The sequence below is a fragment of the Cynocephalus volans genome, chromosome 1, assembly GCF_027409185.1.
Source record: "Cynocephalus volans isolate mCynVol1 chromosome 1, mCynVol1.pri, whole genome shotgun sequence".
NCBI classification, from domain to species: Eukaryota; Metazoa; Chordata; class Mammalia; order Dermoptera; family Cynocephalidae; genus Cynocephalus; species Cynocephalus volans.
In genome coordinates, this window is record NC_084460.1 from 10,547,431 (window position 1) to 10,567,400 (window position 19,970).

The 19,970-nt window shown below is 48.5% G+C and overlaps 1 pseudogene; it reads left to right on the plus strand.

The window, feature by feature from the left end:
• The first annotated feature begins 412 nt into the window (after positions 1–412).
• LOC134364073 (complement C1q tumor necrosis factor-related protein 8-like) lies at positions 413–7,299 on the plus strand (annotated as a pseudogene).
• Positions 7,300–19,970: the final 12,671 nt, after the last annotated feature.

Below are 19,970 nucleotides of genomic sequence, written 5' to 3' on the forward strand. Positions count from 1 at the left end.
TGCTCTCCCATCTAGTCACTCACTAGTGGCAGCTCTGGGACCCCTTTACTGAGAACTGTCGAGTCTTGTCAGCCCTGCGACAAGCACCGCACATCTTTCATCTCCTTTAGTCATTGTTGTCCCCTATGGGGGCCGGGTAATGAGTAGCCCCTTGTCGCAGGAGAAAGTGGGACTCACGGAGGGTCAAGCGAGCCTGCAGCTGCTGATGGAAACATTCCCATTGTGACTTGTCGCCTGCTTGTGCCCACCTTCAGACCTCCTCAGTCTGACAGATGTGCATGTGTAGATCACAGCCTGAGTGTGCATTTGCTTGGGGGACATCCAGTTGTACTGTGCAACGTAAGTCAGGAGGTGGCTCATGAGACGCAGGGGAGCCAGTTGGGATGGGCCCAGCACAGGGAGCCCGAGGGCCATGGCCGAGTCCACAGGGCACGTCAGTGAAGGTGAGCTGAGAGTCGAGTGCATCTAAATGGGACATGAACGTGATGGCAGAACCAACAGAGCCCTGATGTCCACTGGGCACTGTATATAAATGAGGCACACACAGCCAGAACGCTCATGAGGTCTTAATCTGGCCACCCTTTGGTGACACCACTCTGGCCCCAAGTATCTTCTCCCCAAGAAACGCAAATCAAACCCCGGGCTGTGCAGGAGGCTAATGGGCTGGCCAGCTGTGCCCAGGCAGGCCTGCCTGTGTCTGTCCCGTGAATGAGTGTGTGCTCCTGACGAGCGCCTTCCATCTGCTGGACAGCTTGGCTCAGATGCCTGCCTCAGTCCTCATAACCCCACCATCAGCAGGGAGCTGGTACAGCACAGAGAGGTGGGAGATGTGAACGTCACGGACCCAGGGGCCAGGCCCTGGTCTCTCCACCTCCACCCCGCCCAGCCAGCTCTTAAGCATGTTGACTTGCTCCATCTCATTGCCCTGCCTCGCACACGGAGGTTCACACTGATCTGCTAAAGGTAGGATCTGAGCAGCTGACTTTGGCCTGTAAGCCTTTCTGCTTCAGGACCTCTGGGTTAATTCCTTGGGTGTTCTTGGAGGCCACCCCAGCACACAGGACACAGCTACACCACAGACCCACCTTAGAGCCAAGTTCTCCACCATGGTCCTGGCTGCTGGGCCTGGAGCTGACTGTCTGGCAACAGGTGGGGTCCTCTTCCCTCCTGAGGACTTGAGCTGATCAGCCCTTCCCCCAAGGCTGCTCTCTGTCCCCAGCACGCTCAGCTCATGCTCTGCCCTTGGTCAGGATGTCAGCTGGGCCTGTGCTCTGGGGCACTCCTGCCCTCTGGCTCCTCTCCCCGACTGGGTGGTCACACCTGAGGCCCCTTTGTGAGGTAAGCCCAGCACCTCTGACGCAACTCAAGTGAGGGGCACCTCTGACGGAGTCCCAGCAGCCCTCCTAGGGCTTGCTGAGGGTCACCGGCGTGCAGAAGCCCCTCAGCACCTATTGCATCTCTGCTCATGTTCTAAGTTTCTGTGCTTGGACTGAGCCAGCTGGAAGTGACAGCACCTCCATGGCCGTTTCCGTCAGTGTCCCGTTACATGACCCCATGGTCTCCATGTTAGGATGAGGCACCAAACAGCCAGGCTCAGGGACTCTGGGACCCAGAGGTCCTCGGGGAGGGGAGATGGGGGGGGGTAATGGCCATGACGGCCTGACACACCTCTGCGGGGCGAGCAAATGAACAAATAGTTGAATGGAGGGGCCAGCACAGATCCCTGCTGGCCTGTCAGCCACGTCATCCCCCATCTTTAAACGTGTCCAGGTACGCATCCCTTCTTCTGCTCGCCTCCCCTTGGAGTTTCCTCTCCTGTGTGTGATCCCAGGTCCCAACCCGGTCTGCCCAAGCCAGGCTCTACTGAGGAGCAGGACTCTATCCCGCTCTGCACACAGGGGCCTCTCCGGTGACAGTGAGGGAGCAGCCCAGAACTCAGAAGTTTGGAAATTAGTATTTCTCTTTCCAAGATAAAATATAGATTAGCACAAAGCATATCAGACCTAAGATAAAATTCCAAACAGAAGTCCGACCTGAGAATCACCTGATAAAGCATCACGTTTGAAACAGAATTGATGCTTGAGCTGGGGAGCCCTTTGTAAGCAGGCACAAAACAGAGAAGCCATCAGAAAAGAATACATCTGGCCACACGTTCCATATAGCAAACACACACACACATCACAAAGTCAAAAGATGATAGAGGACACAGAGTAAGTCATTTGGAACATATTTGCTTAAGGGCTAAATTCCCTTTTAGGAAAAATCTCTTTAAAATACAAAAGAAAAAGACAATTTCTTTAATTGTCTTGGCTGAAAGTGAGCTAAGGACGCAAGGCAGTATACCCAGGACTCCATTTCTGTTCTCGGCCACTCCCACTTCTTGGAAACTGCTGGCCAGTGATGAGGCCTCTCTCCAAAGGCCCCATCAATCTGCCTTCTACTGGACAACTTACATCCAAAATGGAACACAAGTGTCCAGAGGAAGTTGTGCATCACAGAGCAGGAGATCCCCATGTCCCTCACTGGGAATTCCATAGGTCTGGACAGATGAGGAGTCGTTTGTGAGCCCACATGCCCTCCTGGGGAAGGTGGTCCTGGTGAAGGGAAAAGGCGGTGGTCTTTGCCAAATGCTGTGTTGGGTGTGGACCCACAAGTCTGAAGCGAAGCCCTTGCTGAGGTCCTGGCCCCCCATCCCGGTGGAGTGGGGACAGGAGAGAGGCCTCTGTGTCCTCCAGGAAAGGCTCCTCCCTGAAAATATGCCCAAATCACCAAGTACGCACCATGCACGTGGGATCACCAGGAACCACAAGCACGGACTGTACTCGGCATGGGCAGAGTTAGGATTTATGACCAGCAATTGAAGAAGGGAGTGGAAAGGGACAACTGGGCAGGACGCGCTGTTACCTAAGTGATAAGAAGGACCGTAAAACAAGTCACTATATTCCAGTGATAGGAGACATTGTCTCCACATGTATCTGTGAGATGTCTTTGCAGGACAGAAATCAGAACTTTCCCATCGCCGGAATGTGCTGATCAAGGTAAACTGTCAGAAGAAAGAGTGATAGCAAGGACCAAAAGTTGCTTCTTTGTCCTCGAGACTCGGCCCGTCACAACCGTCCACCAGCCACCAGCCACCTGCCACCTGCTCAGCCCCTTCTCCAACCCTGACCCTTTTCTTTTACAACCCCCTGCATGCCAGCCCTCGAGGAGATTGGGGTTTTTCTGGGCATTAGACACATGATCTCCATTACTTGGCCTTGTAATTAAAGCTTTATTTTTCCCACTGCAACTTGGTGTCAGTGTTTTGGCTTTCTCTGCACATTGGCTGAACGGACCCAAGTTTGGTTCTGTGACATAAATGCCTTAACTATGCATGTGAAAATATGCTTAACCGCCTCAAAAATAAAAATTGAAATTAACCCAACAATGAAGTGTCACTATTCTCCTACACATTGAGAAAAAATTAAACACAATGACAACGCCAGATTGATAAGTTGTCTTCGTGCAGCATTGGCAGAGTGGGAATCCAACAGTCTTTGTCAGAAGCAATTCAGCAATCTCTGTTAAACATTCAAAAGTTACATATTCGTCAACACAATGTTTTACATCTAGGATTTTATCACAGAAATATTTGCCTATGTATACAAAGTTGGCTGAAAAATTATTCAGTGCAATACAGTTTCTAATAGAAAAAAAAGAGAGAGAAAGGAAAGAAAAAAGAGAAAGAAAGGAAAGAAAAAAATGGGGCGCACAGCCCATATATGTATCAATAGCAGTCTATTAAATAAAATGTATGATATCTATGAAATGGGATCTACAAAAATCAACCAAAATAATCACTGAAAGGAAAGAGATCAGCTATATATAAATGATATAAGTAAATTGTAAAACACTAAGCAGAGAAGGATCTGGATTTGTTAAGAATAAAGGCAATGATTTGCTAAGATCAGAGAAAAGGGAATCCGGACATCAAACCATTCACAGGCTTTCGCCTAAGTGATGCGATTACATAGGAATTTCATTTTCTAAGTTAATTATTTCTCAGTGCTAGCATTCCTCATAAATGGAATTAATTTTATTAAAAAGATCAAAATCCCATAATAAAAATCAAATGCGCAGAGGCCTAAAGATGGTGAAATGCAAATGCCCACACAGTCCTTACCTCCCACTTCCAATCCCAGGACTTACAAAGGATACTGTGGGTCCTGGATGTGAAAAATGAGGATTAGTTCATGTAGTAACTATTTCTTCTTCTCTCTTTCTCTCACCATTTTGAGAGATAGGTAGGTAGATATTCTAGTGACTTTTATAAGTTTAAAAAAGGTAATTCATCCTCTTCTAGTTTGTCACTTCCCAGGAGTTCCTTGGACCTTCTCCCTGTAGGACAAGGAGGCAGCAGCCCTGCCTTGGCCATCACTTCCTCGAGGCCATGTCCATCTTCTGTGCTTTACCCATCGGATGACCTAAACCATTGAAAACCAAAATATGGATGCACAGAGGTCTAGATGCATGGCATGGTAAGGTTTCTAACTTTTTAAGTATGATTCTGTGTGGGATGGCAGATGATGGACTGAAGTTTGGCAGAGGTGGTGGAGGGGCCCTGGAGCATCCCACCCAGCTCTGTGTACCTGGCCCTCGGCCTGTTGGTCTTGGACATTCCAGGGGAAGCTGCCAGGTGCCCAGGGGTGTGAAAGGGCTTGTTCACAGGCTGCGAGATGGGAGAGGCCAGGCAGGCAGCAGCACCGGCAGCCCGAGATGGTAATGGAGAGTGGTGGGGCCCTGGGGCGGGGTGGGGGTCTTCATAGCTCCTGGGCAGGCTGTGCTCCCCTCTAGACCCCAGCAAGCTCCAGCCAGATTGCCTTCCAGGCAGGGCCAGGTGCCTGGGTTGCCGCAGACCCCATAGCTCCAGAGGATAAGGTGGGAACTCCAGTGGCACAGGCCTTGCGGCAGGGTCACACCTAATGGACACACCCACTCCTGTCGGGTCCCTTCCATGGAAGGGATCCAGGAAGGTCTTGTGGGGCCAGGGGAGCAGGTCAGGGTCTGCTGGGCTCTGGGGGTCTCAATGGCCAGAGATCAACCCACCTGTGATGGGTCTCAGGCCCAACCTGCAAGAGGAAGGACCTTGCCATGGGCCATAGTCCTCAAGGGCATTCTGGAGAAGGAGCCTAGGTCTTTTCTCAGAGATCCTGGCTACAGGGAAAATTGAGGACCCTGACCCCACTTGCCCACCTCTGCAGGAGACCAGCCCTGGCCAAGGCCTCATGCCTGTCTTGGAGTCTCCAGATCCAGCCTTGGGGGGCAGGCCCAGGACAGGCAGGGCCCACTTGCCAGGAGAGGAAACTTAGGCTTGCTTGTCCAGGGCAGCTGCTGGTTGTTCACCGGGCCCCATGCCTGCTCTGGCTCCCCCACCCCAAGGAGGTGGTGCCCCCACCTGCTACGTCTCCTGGGCAGGCTCTCCTAGGGGACAGTGGAGGCCCAGGACTGGAGGGGGCTAAGACCATCTTCCCCACTCAGGGTTGGGGGCCACTTAGGGTAACTTCCCAAGTCCCACACCCCACAGGCACTTCCCCGGTTGCTTAGGATGAGGGGCATCCCTGGCAGAAACGGTGCCTCCACATAGGGCCCCGCTCAGCCCAGGCCCCTGGCCCAGCCTTGGGGAGGGCCAGTGCCCTTCCCTGACGCTGCCCAGCAGCCCCTCCCCGACAGATCTGCCTGACCACAGGTGGGGGGCTTGGAAGGCTGACCCACCCTGAGTTTGTAAGGCTGGTTTGGAGCCCCCTTTGCCCCCACACTGGCTCACTCTCCATCTGTCAGGTGCAGAGTCCCCCGCTTTGGGGACCAGACTCCCCACCTACAGGAGGTCAGAGTACCTGCTACAGCTCAGAGCTAAGGCCCTGGGGAGGGCTGGGGGCTTCACAGAGCAGAGTAGTCCCCCAAAACCTCAGCTGTGGCCTTGTCCACAACATCCTCTGGTCCTGTGTCCTATCTCCCCCAGACAAGGGGGCACTGCAGGGGCTGCCGCGGGGTGTGGAGAGTCTAGCAGGGCATCTCCTTCTCAGACCCCTTTTTATCCTCCTTCCCCCGGCCCTGATGCAATGGCAGACCCTGCCCTTCTGCTCCTGGTGCTGGCACTGCCCACTCAGGCCTGCCCGGATGGCCCTGGGTGCACTACTGCTGCCTAGCATGGCCCCCCGCCACTGCCCCCAGCCCCTATGCCCACGTGAGTGGCAGGGACCAGTGGGAGGGGCTGCCCCATGTCTGGCCCACCATTGACATCTCCATCCTGAAAAGTGAGTGTCCCACATTCCGTGCTATGGGGGCAGGGGAGGGGGCTTGGGAAGAGGGGGACAGAGGGCATGTCAAAGGGTACACTGGTTGGGTCACACTGAGGATCCCCAACTGCCTCCCTTGAACAGAAAGTAAGATGCCCTGGGAAGGGGACTGTGAAGTGATGGGGCTGCTTTGGACCCTGGGGATTGGAGGGGCCAGGTCCTTGGGACTCTACAGTGGCAGCCCCTTTGAAAAGGCAACAGAGGCTGAGCCATCCTGAGGGCTGGACAGCAGGAGGTGCTTAGGTTAGACTTGGATGAGAACTTCCCAGCCTCCCCACAGTGACAACCTTTGGGGAGTGCGTCTCAGTGCCTGGGTGGGGGAGATTAGCTCCATCTCACAGATGCGGAAGCCGAGGCTCAGAAAGGTGAGGGCATCTGCGAGGTCACACAGCCAGCGTGACCCTGAGTCCCAGCCCTCTGCCAACCAGTGGCTCTGGTTGCTCCCCTGAAGGTGAGAAGGGCCAGGTGGGGCTCAGAGGCCACTCTGGCAGGAGTGGGAAGGAAGATCTGCTGGGTGCCCGGGGCCCATAGGGCCACAAAGGCCAGAGGGGTCGGTGGGGCTCTGGGCACCCTGTGCCAGCGTCTATGCGGCCTTCTCAGTGTGCCAGCATGAGAGGCTGCAGAACGCCCACGGCCTCCAGGTGGTGCTCTTCAACATAGAGCTGGTGAACCTGGATGGTGCCTTCCACCTGGCCTTGGCCGCTCCTGCTGCACTGGGCCTGGGGCTACTTCCTAAGCCTCAACGTGCACACCTGGAGCGACACGGAGACCTATCTGCACGTCCTGCTGGGCGGTGCGCCACAGCCATGCTCCATGTGAGTGCAGCCTCGTGCAGGCCCAGAGTCTGCTGCTGCTGCTGGCTGCTGGCGACACTGGCTGTGCATGTTCCAGCGTGACCCACAACAATGTCATCTACGGTGAGCCCTTCAGTGGCCACCTGGTCCAGCGGGCCGCTGAGCTCTAGCCACCACACAGATCTCTGTGGCACTCTCCCACAGAGGCTCCTACAGCCCAACCACAACGTCCCAGCGCAGGAGGATGCCAGCCGTGTTTGAGCACCAACTGTGTGCAGCGATTGAGTGATTGTGTGCTGGCATACAGCTAGCAGGGCTGGGGGCAGTCGGGTGGGCGGGGGCACCTGTGCCCAGGATGGTCAGGGGGCCAATTGCCAACTCAGGAGTTCACCTTTGGGGTGGAGTGACCCTTCTGTTTATAAAGGGCTGTGCCATGGAGACCTTTGCTCATTACCAGCAGGCTGCGGGGTCAAAGGAAGATGCTGGCCCTCACGGAACCCGGATTCCAGCAGGAAACACAACACATCCCCAGGGTGTCAGGGGGCAGCAGAGCCATGCAGTGGCTGGAGTAGGGCAGGGGTGCTGCCCGGGCTGGGGGTCTCATCCTCAGAATGAAAACTCAGCCGATTGCTGGGGGCTGACATGCTGGGACTTGCAAGGTCCCCTCATCTGCTGGAATGAGCTGGGGGGCAGCAGAGCCTGGGGGAGCCCCAGATCCCTACAGGGTCACCTCATGCCTGGCCACCTCTGTGGAGCAAGAAGGCCCCATCAGGAGTGGTGAGGACTGGCCCGTACCCTCCATCCTTCCAGGCAGGAGGGCATACGCAGATGTTGGTCAAGATCACATCATGTCATGGGAAGCCTCCATCTGCCCTGAGGCCTCCGCTCCCCATCCTCTCCCTGCCCTGCATCCTACAACACTCCAGAACATCTGTGACCTGGCTGGGCCTTCCCTGCCCCTTCTTCTGGCCCCTGTGACCCATCTGCCTGCTCCAGCCACCTCCCTGGGCCTCCTTGACCTCTCCTCCCAGGCGCTACTCCCTCCCATGGCAATGAGGCTGCCTGGGGTCCTGGCAGGAGCAATGTCTGGAATCACCAGGGTTTGGCCGAGCTGCCGTGATCCTGGGAGTGTTGCGACAGCTGCGGCTGCAGGCTGGCCAGAGCCCTGGTGAAGGGTTGGTCCATAAAGCCATAGGCCGGGGTGTGGTAGGGCCCCTCTCCCCCTCGGAGGCACTGAAAGTGGGCTGGCTGGAGGCCCTGGGTTCTGGGAGGACAGGGCTCCAGGCCCCCCACAGCCCTCAGTCCTGACACCTGGGGCACCCCTGGCCCGGGACTGCCAGTTCCTCTCCTCCTCCCAGCCAGGGCTGGCCCTGCCCCACTCCCTCCCACTAGGGCCCCTGCAGGTTTTGACATAAGTCCCTGGCCAGCTGGGCCCCCACACCCTGGCCCCAGAGGGTCTCTGGGGGGGACAGACTCCTTGCTCTGCCACAGGGGCCACCCAGGAGGGTGGTGCCAGGCTGGGGGACATTCTCAGGACAACGGCCAACTGCCGGGGGAAGGAGAGATGGGGCAGAGGCCATAGACCCCCCAGGTAAGAGGGAACCCACTTGTCACTCTCACAAGTGCACACTTTGAGATTCTCACACCCTCCTACTGCACAGGGCAGGGAGGACACAGCCGGGAGCACAGTGACCCTTTCCTGTAGCAGTGGAGCCCTCAGCCTGTGGGCTGGACACTCAATTGTCCCACAGAACCATAACTCTTAGCCTAGGTTGGAGCTGAAGCTGGGAAACATCCCCACCACCCACCTGGTGACCAGGCCCTGGGGACAGTGGGCAGGGGTAGTCAGGAAGGGGGAACTTGGGGAGGAGAGGGCAGAGCCCAGGGGCCAGGGGCAGTACCATCAGACTCACGCTACCTCTCCTCATGAAGGGGACCCGCTGCCCCTCCCAGCTTGATTCTTGGAAGCACCTCCACCTCCTTATGGAGAGACGCCACTCCAAGTGGACACTGGGTGGCCCAGTCATCTCCCCTGCCAACAGACTCCTTCCTGCCCTGGTGGCAGAGGGCACCCTGCCCTGGATGGTGGGAAACTGAGACCTTGCCAGGGTCTGTAGAACCCCCAAGCACGTGTGGGGCTAGGAGCCGTCCTCCCCACGGGCATAGCCTAGGCATAGCCCCCACAGAGCAGGGCAGGAGGAGGGGTGGCCCCCGGGCAGCAGGCAGGCAGTCGGCAGGCAGTCAGGAGGGGCTGGTGGCACCTCCATTTCTGACTGAGAAAAAGAGATTCCTAAATCACAGAGTTCTGATGTGAAATAAAATGCTGCTATTTTGCAGGTGCGCCCCTCTCCCAATAGATAAGAAAGCCACACTCTGAGACGGCCTGATCAAAATATAACCGATAATGTAAGAGAGAGTTCCACATGGCCAGAGTGCCCTGGTTCATGCCTGTCCTGTCATAATTACTGCTCTCATCCCTCTCATTCTCTCAAGTGTCCTGATGCGAACAACAGACTTATGGTCACCCTAACTGTAACGTCCAGACGTGCACATAGGTTTTTATGGTGAAGCGCTGCAGTAAAATTTGATTGACTGTGCAGTGGTAAGATCATGGGGAACATGTGGTGAGCCCACATCAAGAAAATCATAGAGGGAAGGAGAACTGGTTATGCAGTGTCTCAGATCATAGGGTACTAACTTCCTGGAAGAATCAGTGTCATTAACTAACTTTCTCCTAGAGGACCCGAGAACACTTACTTTATTACTTACTAGTTTAAGCATTGCTCCAGAGCATGGCTGGATAAAGTGGTTTCCTTGTCAAACATATGTTGTACATATCCTGGCACTAATGGACACTGGTAAAGAAGATAATTAAATGGACAGAGACACCAGCACAAACTACTCTTGGGACAGCATGTGATAACCCTGGCACTAGAGTTTTTTGGGGTGGAGCTTCCACTCAAGCTGAGCAGTCCCACTTTACCCAAAATGTGGCTGGAGAGTCCAATGGGTGAGGGAGACAGACAGAGGGGCCCTGGGAAAGAGGGTCTGCACCTATGCATTAAAGTTGTGAGTATAATAAGTCTATTGAGAATCAGAAGTCCAGTGGGTTTCCTGAGTTTAGGTAATACCCATTTTTAAATTTAATATCAGTAAACTGGTGTATTTTGCTTTTTGTCTGCCTGTTTGCTTTTGCCTGGTGAAAGCATTACTTTAGTTTTTAAAACGGTATATATTTTTTTCCCCACGGAATAAAGATGCTGTTATGTTGGTATAGAATGGAAAGCTAACTAGTTCATTTGAATCAATGGCTGAAGTTGTTCTGTAAGAATCAACTGGGCATTTGCAGCTATGCATACAGAGGTGACTCTACATTTATATATTAGTTAGGAATAAAGTGCTGTGCTTGCAAGATCTTAAACTATTTTTGCCACTAAATGCCAGCATACAATTACAACAGGAAAACAGAAAAGCCGTGGTGATGACAAGTCAACACGCTCCCTCCTGGGATGTTTTAACTCTGTAACTCACTGTCTGGCTATGACAAGGGCTACTGTGAGGCTATGGCTAAGGCCGATGTTGCGAATTCTACTCCCAGCACAAATTGTCTAGCTCTTAATCCTGTTCGTGATGTCAATTATAAATCTAGGTGACCACACTAGTTATCACAGCTCTTTTACCTGCCAGTAATCCTACACCGACTAGGCTGATGGTTGAGCTAGTACTGGGTCTGGAGCTCCCAGACACTTCAAGCCCATTCACAGACTGGGTCACAAACCCTTCACACACCAGGCTGGGTCACCAGACCCCTTCACACAGGTCTATAAGCTAGGCAACTGGCCACATGGTCCTTGGAAGCTGCAGGTCTGGAAAAACATGGCTGTGCAGGGCGGGAACCTGAGGCAGTAAAACATCAGCCAAAGCGGGGCCATCACGCAGGCACACCTACTCCACCCACACACACAATGTTACCGAACCACTCTGAACTGGCTCTGAGGAGAGGGGAGCCTGACCAAATTGTTCCATTTTCCCACCATCCATCCATCTTAAGGACACTGTTTCTCATGGGAACTATAACAAGAAAGTTTCCCTGCATATCGCATAAGTTTATGAAAATACATAGAAAGGCCTATTGTGCCATTTTCAGTGCACTGCATGCAGCTGGGGTCCTTCCATAATTATTAGTGAAACCAGAGGCTGGGTCTATGTGCACAACCAATGGGACCACTGTGGGTTCTTGTGAATTCATTTCACCATGTCACTAAGTGTCACTATAGCACATGCCTGCTGCTTCATTCAATGGACTACACACTTTAGGAAAGTCAGTTAGATAGTTTGTGAATAAGGAAAATTTTTAAATTCACTCACAAGATGATTCTGAGCAGCTGTACAAGAATATTTATAACATTTTTTTATAATACAAAAAAATTGGGTACAATCAAAATATCTATCAACAGTAAAATGCAACAGTGTAATAGATAAGTGAGATGTAGTATAATATACATTGATAACCATGCAGCAGTGAAAATTAACTTTAGCTATTCATAGCCACATGGCTGGATCTCGGTGTTGAACAAAAAAAGCAAGTCACAGAAGAATGAAGACTGCATGTCCTGTTTGTGAAATCAAAAGCAAGGCAACACACAATGGTACATTGTTTAAAGTCACCTACATAGACAATAAATTTATAAGGAAAAGCAATAGAAAAATTAGTAAAAAATGTAGAATAATACTTACCTGGGAGACCTAGAGTCTGGAGGAACAAGGGAAGCTTCCAAAGTACTGCAATGTTGCATTCTACAGCCTGCAGGGTGAGCCTGAATACTCATGTATTCTTTTAAGAAACATTAGTAGTGTCTTTACAATGCATGCATACAATCTATTTCTGGTAAAACCTGATTTATATCACATCAGCATGTGAATAATTATTTATGGGAAGTACCCACTCTTATGACGGCATGGACGGCACAGTCTGAACATGTAGGATGTTAAAATATGGAAGACGATTCTGTGATTTGGAAAATATTTTTCTCCAGTATATTTTATTTTCTACCATTAAGCAATGTAGCCAGGTTTTTTCTTACTGTCCTTTTTAGTGTTTCAAAATCTTTTACCTTCTAAATTATAGCTCTTGGATAAATTCTCTAATTAGTTTTGAAGGAATTTGTTTCTCTGCAGAGCTATAAAATCCATCATAACTGGCAAAGATGTAAAATCCTCTCTGGGTCAGAAATCCACCATATTTAGCAAACAAGGAAAGCAAGCAAGCAATCAGATCTTTTAAGGTTGATGGTACTATCTTACCTCTCTTAAAGGTTGCTTCAGTGGACTTGAAAGGTTAAACAACCTGATTCATGGTTTGTGAGCTTATTGTCAATTCTTAGAGAGGATTTCATACTTTCTTGTTGGGCTAGCAAGCTATAACCACCATGATTCCAAACTTATTTTAGAAAGAAACAACTGTATAATGCACAACAGGGATAATGTTAAGAAAGGCTTCAAGCCAAGATTAGTAATAAGTCTCACTATTAACAGTTATAAGCTTTCAGTGGCAAAGGATTTTTCAGTTTTGAATGCCTCAGGGATGCAGATTCATTACCCTCAGAGGCTCCTCTCTCTGGCCAAAGGGATCCTGGATCAACTCAATTAAGGATCCACTGAGCAGGCAAATGCTCCATTTACTACAGTCCAGGGGAGATGGCCTGGTGTTGTCTCGGGAAAATGCATTGCTAAGCAAACAGTAGAAATATCAATAGACAATTAAGTGAATCTCTTTCTCTGTTTTTTGTAATAGTGAGCTTCTGTGCAGGCAGTGGGAATAGAATGCTTTTCAAACTTTCAAGTACTACAGACTCCCTGGGGATCTTGGTAAAGGACAGCTGTGGCTCAGGAGGTCTGGGTAGGGTTCTGCATTTCTACCAAGCTTCCCGGTGGTGTGCATGCTGCTGGTTCACACATCACACTTTGTTTTTGGGGTTTTTTTGACCGGTAAGGTCATCGTAACCTTCGGCACGGTGTGGTCTGCACCACACTCAGCCAGTGAGCGCACCGGCCATCCCTATATAGGATCTGAACCTGCGGCCTCGGCGCTACCAGCGCCGCACTCTCCCGAGTGAGCCACGGGGCCGGCCCCACATATCACATTTTGAAGAGCCAGGTTCTAGGTTCCAGAGGAGCCAGCAGACAGAATAAGCAGAATACCCATATGTAGCAATAAAACTGGCAAATAAAATCTAAGGAAATGGTTGTTAGGGTCACTTGGCAGTAAGAAAATTCCCTATAGTGAAGTTAATAAAGGTAATAAACAGAGAACAATGACCCTCAATGTTGTCTGCACATGAGAATCACCTGGTCAGCACCCAAAATCCTGATGTCCAGACCCCAGGACCAGGTAAATCAGAATCTCTGGGAATGGCACCCAGGGCACCAGCATTTTTGAAGCTCTCCAGGTGACTGCCATGTGCAGCCTTAGTTAACAACAAGTGCTACAGAGGGTGCCTTATGTAACACCCACTGCATTACATGCACGTTCAACAAGGCAACCAGCAGACCTGCACTTTGGGCCATCATTTATCCTCTGCCCACTCAACATCCTCAGTTGATTATAACAGGAAAAAAAAAAAACCATTCTTTAGTATTAATTTTCATTTAAAAATGTCACTTGCCTCAGAATGCAGGAGAAGAGATAAGGAAGATCTGATTACCAATGTAGAGCCTGTTCCTTTCACTTACCCCCAAATAAAAGGCATGGCCGGAATCGATCTGCCCACACAGGGAATGAGCGGCTGAGGCTTCGGCGCTGTCCACCTCCACGCTCAGCTGATTCCCTGCAGCAGATAAGGCCATGGAATGCCACTACCCATCATGTGAGCCTTCACCTGGAGGGAAACAAAATGGGTGAAAAGAAATTCCTGTAAACCCTGTGGATGATGATAAACAAGGCAAGGGCCTGCAAACAGTGGCTGCTTGTCCCCGGCAAGTCTACCTGCCAAAGACCACCATGCACTCACCCAAAGTCGCCAGGACACCTACCTGGCTGAGGACAAGGTGAATGAACTCCAGAGGACAGGAAAGCCTCTTGCAGAGGCGGAGAGGCTTAGGAAAGATGTGGGCTTGTGCTGAGTGATTCTAGGAAGGCAATTAGGCGATTTGATATCCTGGTCATTTTTATCCAAGAGGAAGGCGTTACCCATGTCAGCAGGAAGAGAGGCTTCCTGAGTTAATTTTGTGGTTTCAGAGGGTCCTTATCTCTGGTGCACCACAGTTATTGACTGTCCTGTCTGGTTCTCATTTATGTTTAAACAAAAATTATTATTATGCTCAGCTGGGAACATTGCCTGCATGCCCACTGCCAGAGCTGTTTTTCACTTTTTCGTCTCTCAATTAAGTCAGATAAGTACACAGAAGAAAGAAAAAGAAATAAATCAGAATGAAAGGGGTAAAGAGGAAAGAAGAGTGGACAGTTCAAACATTCTACACTGAAAAGTGGAGTGTTATTTTTTTCCATTCCAGGACGTCTACAGAATATGTTTCCCAAAATTGGCCCTGAACAATCTGCAATAACAAAATACTTATAATTACATGACAGGCATATTTCAGCCTCATCTCGCTAATTAATATTCTAGGATGTTTAGAAGTAAAGATGTTTTTCAAAATTCTAATTTAGAGAAATAAAATGATTTCTTGTACATTTGTGTGTTGTCATTATTTATTATAATCTTAGTAGACAATTTAAAAAACATATCACCAGTCTTCAAAAATAACAATTTAGATATTAATAAAACATAACATTCATAGAACAAAAGGTTAAGCTAAAAAAGCCTTACATTAAAATGTGTGTTTGTGTGTGTGTACACTAAAGCTTTGTATAACCATAAACACAAACTGGCAAGAAATATTCTTAAATATTAACCTTAGTATTTGGATGACAGAATTGTGTTTATTTTCATTTTATGTAACTTTCACGTTTTCTTTTCCAAATTTGCTACAGTATTTAGTATTGCTACATTATTATTTTAAAATACTAACATTAGTCCCTCCTAGAACGGTCCTGTCTCTTGAGCCATGAGATGAAATATCTATTTCTTCTTAGGGTGATGGAGTTGGGAGTAGCATGTGGTGGAACTGCTGACTGGCTACCAATCAAGCATGATGCTAACATCTCCTGAAGACTTACTGACCAGGTTTTTTATACTGAATGAAAATCCACACTGTGTCAGGCAGGAGTCCCAGTACACTGATCAAAGCAATTTTTTCTTAGCTGGCTTCTACTAGGTTATTTTGTGGCAGCAAACAGTCCCGAGTTTCAGTGAATAACAAACTAAGGTTTGCCTCTCTCTGGTCTGTGCCAGCTGAGGCTCTGTCCACTGAGCTACAAGAGCTGCAAGTGTTTTATTCCTACAAGGCCAGGGCTAAGTGGTTGGCCCCTGACACTTGGCAGAATCTTGCTAGGGCTCCTGAAGCTGCAACATGCACCTGCCATGTCCACTGTCACTGTCACATTCCAGTGACCAAAATGTGTCATTAGCAAACCCTGACACCAGTGGGCAAGGGGCACATTCTCCACGGGAGTCACAGCAGCTCTTGCAGCAGGGCAGGGATGCCAGTTTCTCTCTAGGGAATCTTTAGAAACTGTCCTGATCAAAAGTGGAGAATCATAAAGAAAAATTTTTGTTCACTTTAAGACAACAAAATGATGATTGCTTGATTTTTTTGATATCATACCTGAACACGGGAATGAGCCTGCTTGACTCTCATCCAACTAACTGTCTTAGGGAATGTCCCGATATGTTTGTAACATCATGATATGTATATTTTTATTTCCACCTATGGTTCCTGGTCTGTTCTAACCTTCCCTGCCTTTCACTCTTAGAGCTGGCCATAAAGACATTCTCTGACCTATCCTACCTGATTGTAGGTGCTAAGACCCCCATTCCAGAAGGGGTCATGCCCCATACCCAGGAGGAAGGAAAGCTGCATAGAGAGGCCAAGAAGAAGAATAAACAGGTCTTGCTGGGTTTCCCCACCTAGGCTGCTAGTGTTGCAACATACTCTTTTTGTCTAATCACATTTCTACATGGCTGTCCATGCTTCTATCATGCCTATATAATGAAGCTTCCATAAAAGCCCAAGAGCACAGGGTTCAGGGAGCTTCCGGATAGCTGACCATGTGGAGCTTCCTGGGGGTGGCACGCCCGAGGAGGGATGGAAGCTCCGTGCCCCTTACCCCATGCGTCTTTTCATCTGCAGCCTTCCTAATGTCCTTTATAGTAAATGGGAAAATGTAAGTAAATGTTTCCCAGAGTTCTGTGAGCTGCTCAATAAAACTAGCTGAATCCAAGGAGGGTGTTGTGGGAATGCCAATTAACAGCCTATTGATCAGAAGCACAGGCAAAACAACCCGGTGCTTGCAGTTGGCGTCTGAAGTGGGGAGCAGTCTTGTGGGACGGAGCCCCGCTGTGGGATCTGACGCTATCTCCAGGTAGATAGTGTCGGAATTGAATTGGAGGACACCCGGCTGGTGTCTGCTGCAGAACTGCTGCTTGCTTGCTGGTGGGGACAAATCCCCACACATTTGGTCACAGAAGTTGGTCTTCTGTGTTGATAACTGTCGCTGAGTAAGATTAGAGGAAAACACTTTGGCCTTTTGTGTGTTTTTCCTAATAATATTTCAGTAATATATCTTATAAATGATAAAAGTTACAGACCATTTACAGCCGTATAAGGTTAGAAGTCAACCTGCAGGAATTAGAAGTTACTATTTTATAGCCCAGTGGAGATGTTAGCCACCCCCAAAATATGGTCTTACTTCCTATAGAAAGTTAACCAGTCTCACATCTTATTGAGTAACATGTGTTGGTATTCCTCTCGTTTCTGACTCTGACATGGCTCACAACCCACTGGCGTGGGAATCATTTTCTAATGTGACCCAAAGGGTCACAAATCCTGATCTAAAAGCAGCTGTAGCTTGGTTTTTCTCCGACTGTTACATATCATCTCTGATGCTTCCCAGTACTCACTTTCAGAGATGGGAGGTTCTTAAAGCCCCTAAGGCTGCTACAGTTCCTTGCCGGGGTCTGTGTTCAGTATGACAAAAATGCTACACTCTCCTTTTGCTGTTGATGGTTTGTGAAGCTAAAAGTTTTCAGACTCAACACTAGTTTGGTTCATGAAAGGTCATGAGAAAAAAGCTGAAAACCGAATCTGGAGGATTTAGGGTAGACCACCGAAACATATAGTATAAAGCTGACCCTGAAATAGACTGCTTAAAGAAGCTTCTTAGTCCAAGAGCTAGGAGAATGAATAACCCTTCCAAATGTTCCCCACCCAGTCTTCTTACTCAGTGTTTCTACTTAAAAGTTACATAGTAAAAGGTCTGCAATCTGTCTTATTTTTTGTTTATTTCAAATGCATATGATGCTAAAGCAAACAATGAATACCAAGAGAAATTTACCTGTGCTTTGCCTCAAAAAAATAACACGCATTGCTTAAAAATTGGTTCAACAAAATGTTTCTGTAGTTTTTCAGTGCCAGTTAACAGAAAAGGTCAACTAACAGATGTGCATGTTAGTCGTGGGAGTGGTAAGTATGTACCCCCGTGAAGCAACTGTCCAAAGCTATGTCTTTTAGTTAATACTGCATATGGATCTACACAAGCCAAGATTCAGGCAATTCACTCAATCTGAATTAACACTATCAGCTCAGTTCATTTGTTGAGGTCCACAAGGAAACTCGGCATACTGCTGGTCAGAAATTTTCAATTTATGAAAAGAAAGGAAAATTTAAGTTTCATTCCCAGCTTTTCAGACTAGTAGGCATGACATTCCTTCCACATTTAATGTTCATGGAGTGACATGCCCTGGTTCTTCTTCGGTTTAAATTATCAGCATCACATGCAAGAGAGTCCCCAAAGTCCAAAGACAGCAGCACTTTATAAGACAGTCTAGAAATAAAGGGGAACTTCTTGGAAAACTAGAGGGGAACATCCACCCCTAGACTTCAGAGGTCTCATCCAAAACAAGTGGGCCCCAAAGGAAGCAGCAGCTCCAACAGATGAGGGAAAAGTAAGACAAATACTACGAAAACCAGTGAGTATATACGTTCAAAAGAGAGTTAAAAGAGATCTACTTCTTAAGACTACCTAGGATTCAGCTCGTTTCTTTTAATATTTCAAATTCACCTCCGATTACCAACCATGAGCCTACAAATATTAAGAGTTATGTTTTTGACTTTTAACAATTATGCTTTGATGCAGCTAAATTTCGGCCACACTGTCTCACACATGACTAACCTAGAGTTACCGTGTAAAAGAAAAACGGAATCCAGCTCCTTCTAGTGGGATTATGAATATTTTAATGATTCCATTATTTATTTGTTTTAAAGATTACTAATCTCAGGTTTAAGTGTAGGAAGATGAAATCATGGCAAACGCATATGTATCATCTCAGGAGACACATGTTTTACATGCGGTGACATCTGTCGCTGGGTGTCCAGGCTGCCGGAGACTCAGCCTGAGTTTTCCATCATTAGGAACGAGGACAGGATCCCCTGACCTATGCTGAAACCGGTCAGCAGCAACCCTGCTCTGTTCCACATTCAAAATTGGAAAGCGATGGCCAGAGGTGCTGGGCAGAGCCAAGTCACTCCTGGAGCTCAGAAAAGTCACGGGGACAGTTGGAGGGTGTGAACACAAGAATGACACATTTCCCTGAGGATACAGCAAAAGAGGATACTAGGAGGTGGAGGAGCAGGGCTTCTGTTGCATTAACAATAGATTTCCCAAGACGTCACAGGGTTTCTTGTCAACCTCTTAGCATACTAGGATTTAAAAAATTCGGCTTCCCCATCCAACTGAAATCCAGGACATTTATCTTACAGGTCCCTACAACCACAGCACTGTCACAGCTGGGCAAACCTACTTCTGAGTCTGAATCAGGAAAATTTTCCATCTTCTCCATTTTTCAGCATCAGCAAAAGAATCTCAAGTCAACTCTTTCCCAGACCCTTTGCTGGGCCTGGGATACAACAGCCGAGGCCGTTCTCTTCCCTCAAAGAGTCTAAATGTCCTCATCCAACTTGAAGACCAGTATCCAGGATCAGCTACTCCAAGAACTGTTCCTTACTTGTCCTGATGACGTAAATGTGACTATGTGTCACCCAGATGACAGGTACACCTTACCCAGGAAGGAGGTGCCCTTGTGCATGTCTCAGGGGAAGGCTGGTGGTGAGGCTGGTCATCTCAGGGGCAGGCTCCTCTCAGAAGCACTCACAGACCCACAGGCCATGTTACCCAAGTGGTCTCCCAGTCTAAGGCCTGCAGCCGCTCTTTTATTTTTATACAATCTTTTTTAAATTTTTTCCACCAATAGATGTTTAGTTTGGCTTTTAAATGGGAAAGTCACACATTTAAAAAGTAAATATCGTTGAAATCGTGAATCAGGTATAATATGAACCTAAAGAACAATGCAGGAGCAAGGGTTAATAAACCAATGTGCTTCAAATTTGTTTGAGTACTGACATTTTCTGTATATAAAGATTCAGCATACGTAACAGCTATCATGAGAAGTGAAAAAAGATTTTTCACCAAAAATGAAAATATTAAAACTAATTTAAAATACTCCAAGTAGTTAGTAATCCACAAAGGATCAAATTCAACAAATCAAAGTTTACATATCCCAGTTGACCATGTGTAAAAATGTAAAGTAGAAATTAAAAACAATATTATGTCCAATATGTAAAACGAGTTTGTAACTCGGGGCACACCTAAATCCTTAGTTAAAAACACAAATGAAGTGAAAGCTTTAAACTGGTACACACTGTTCCTATATTTCAAGTTTGAAAA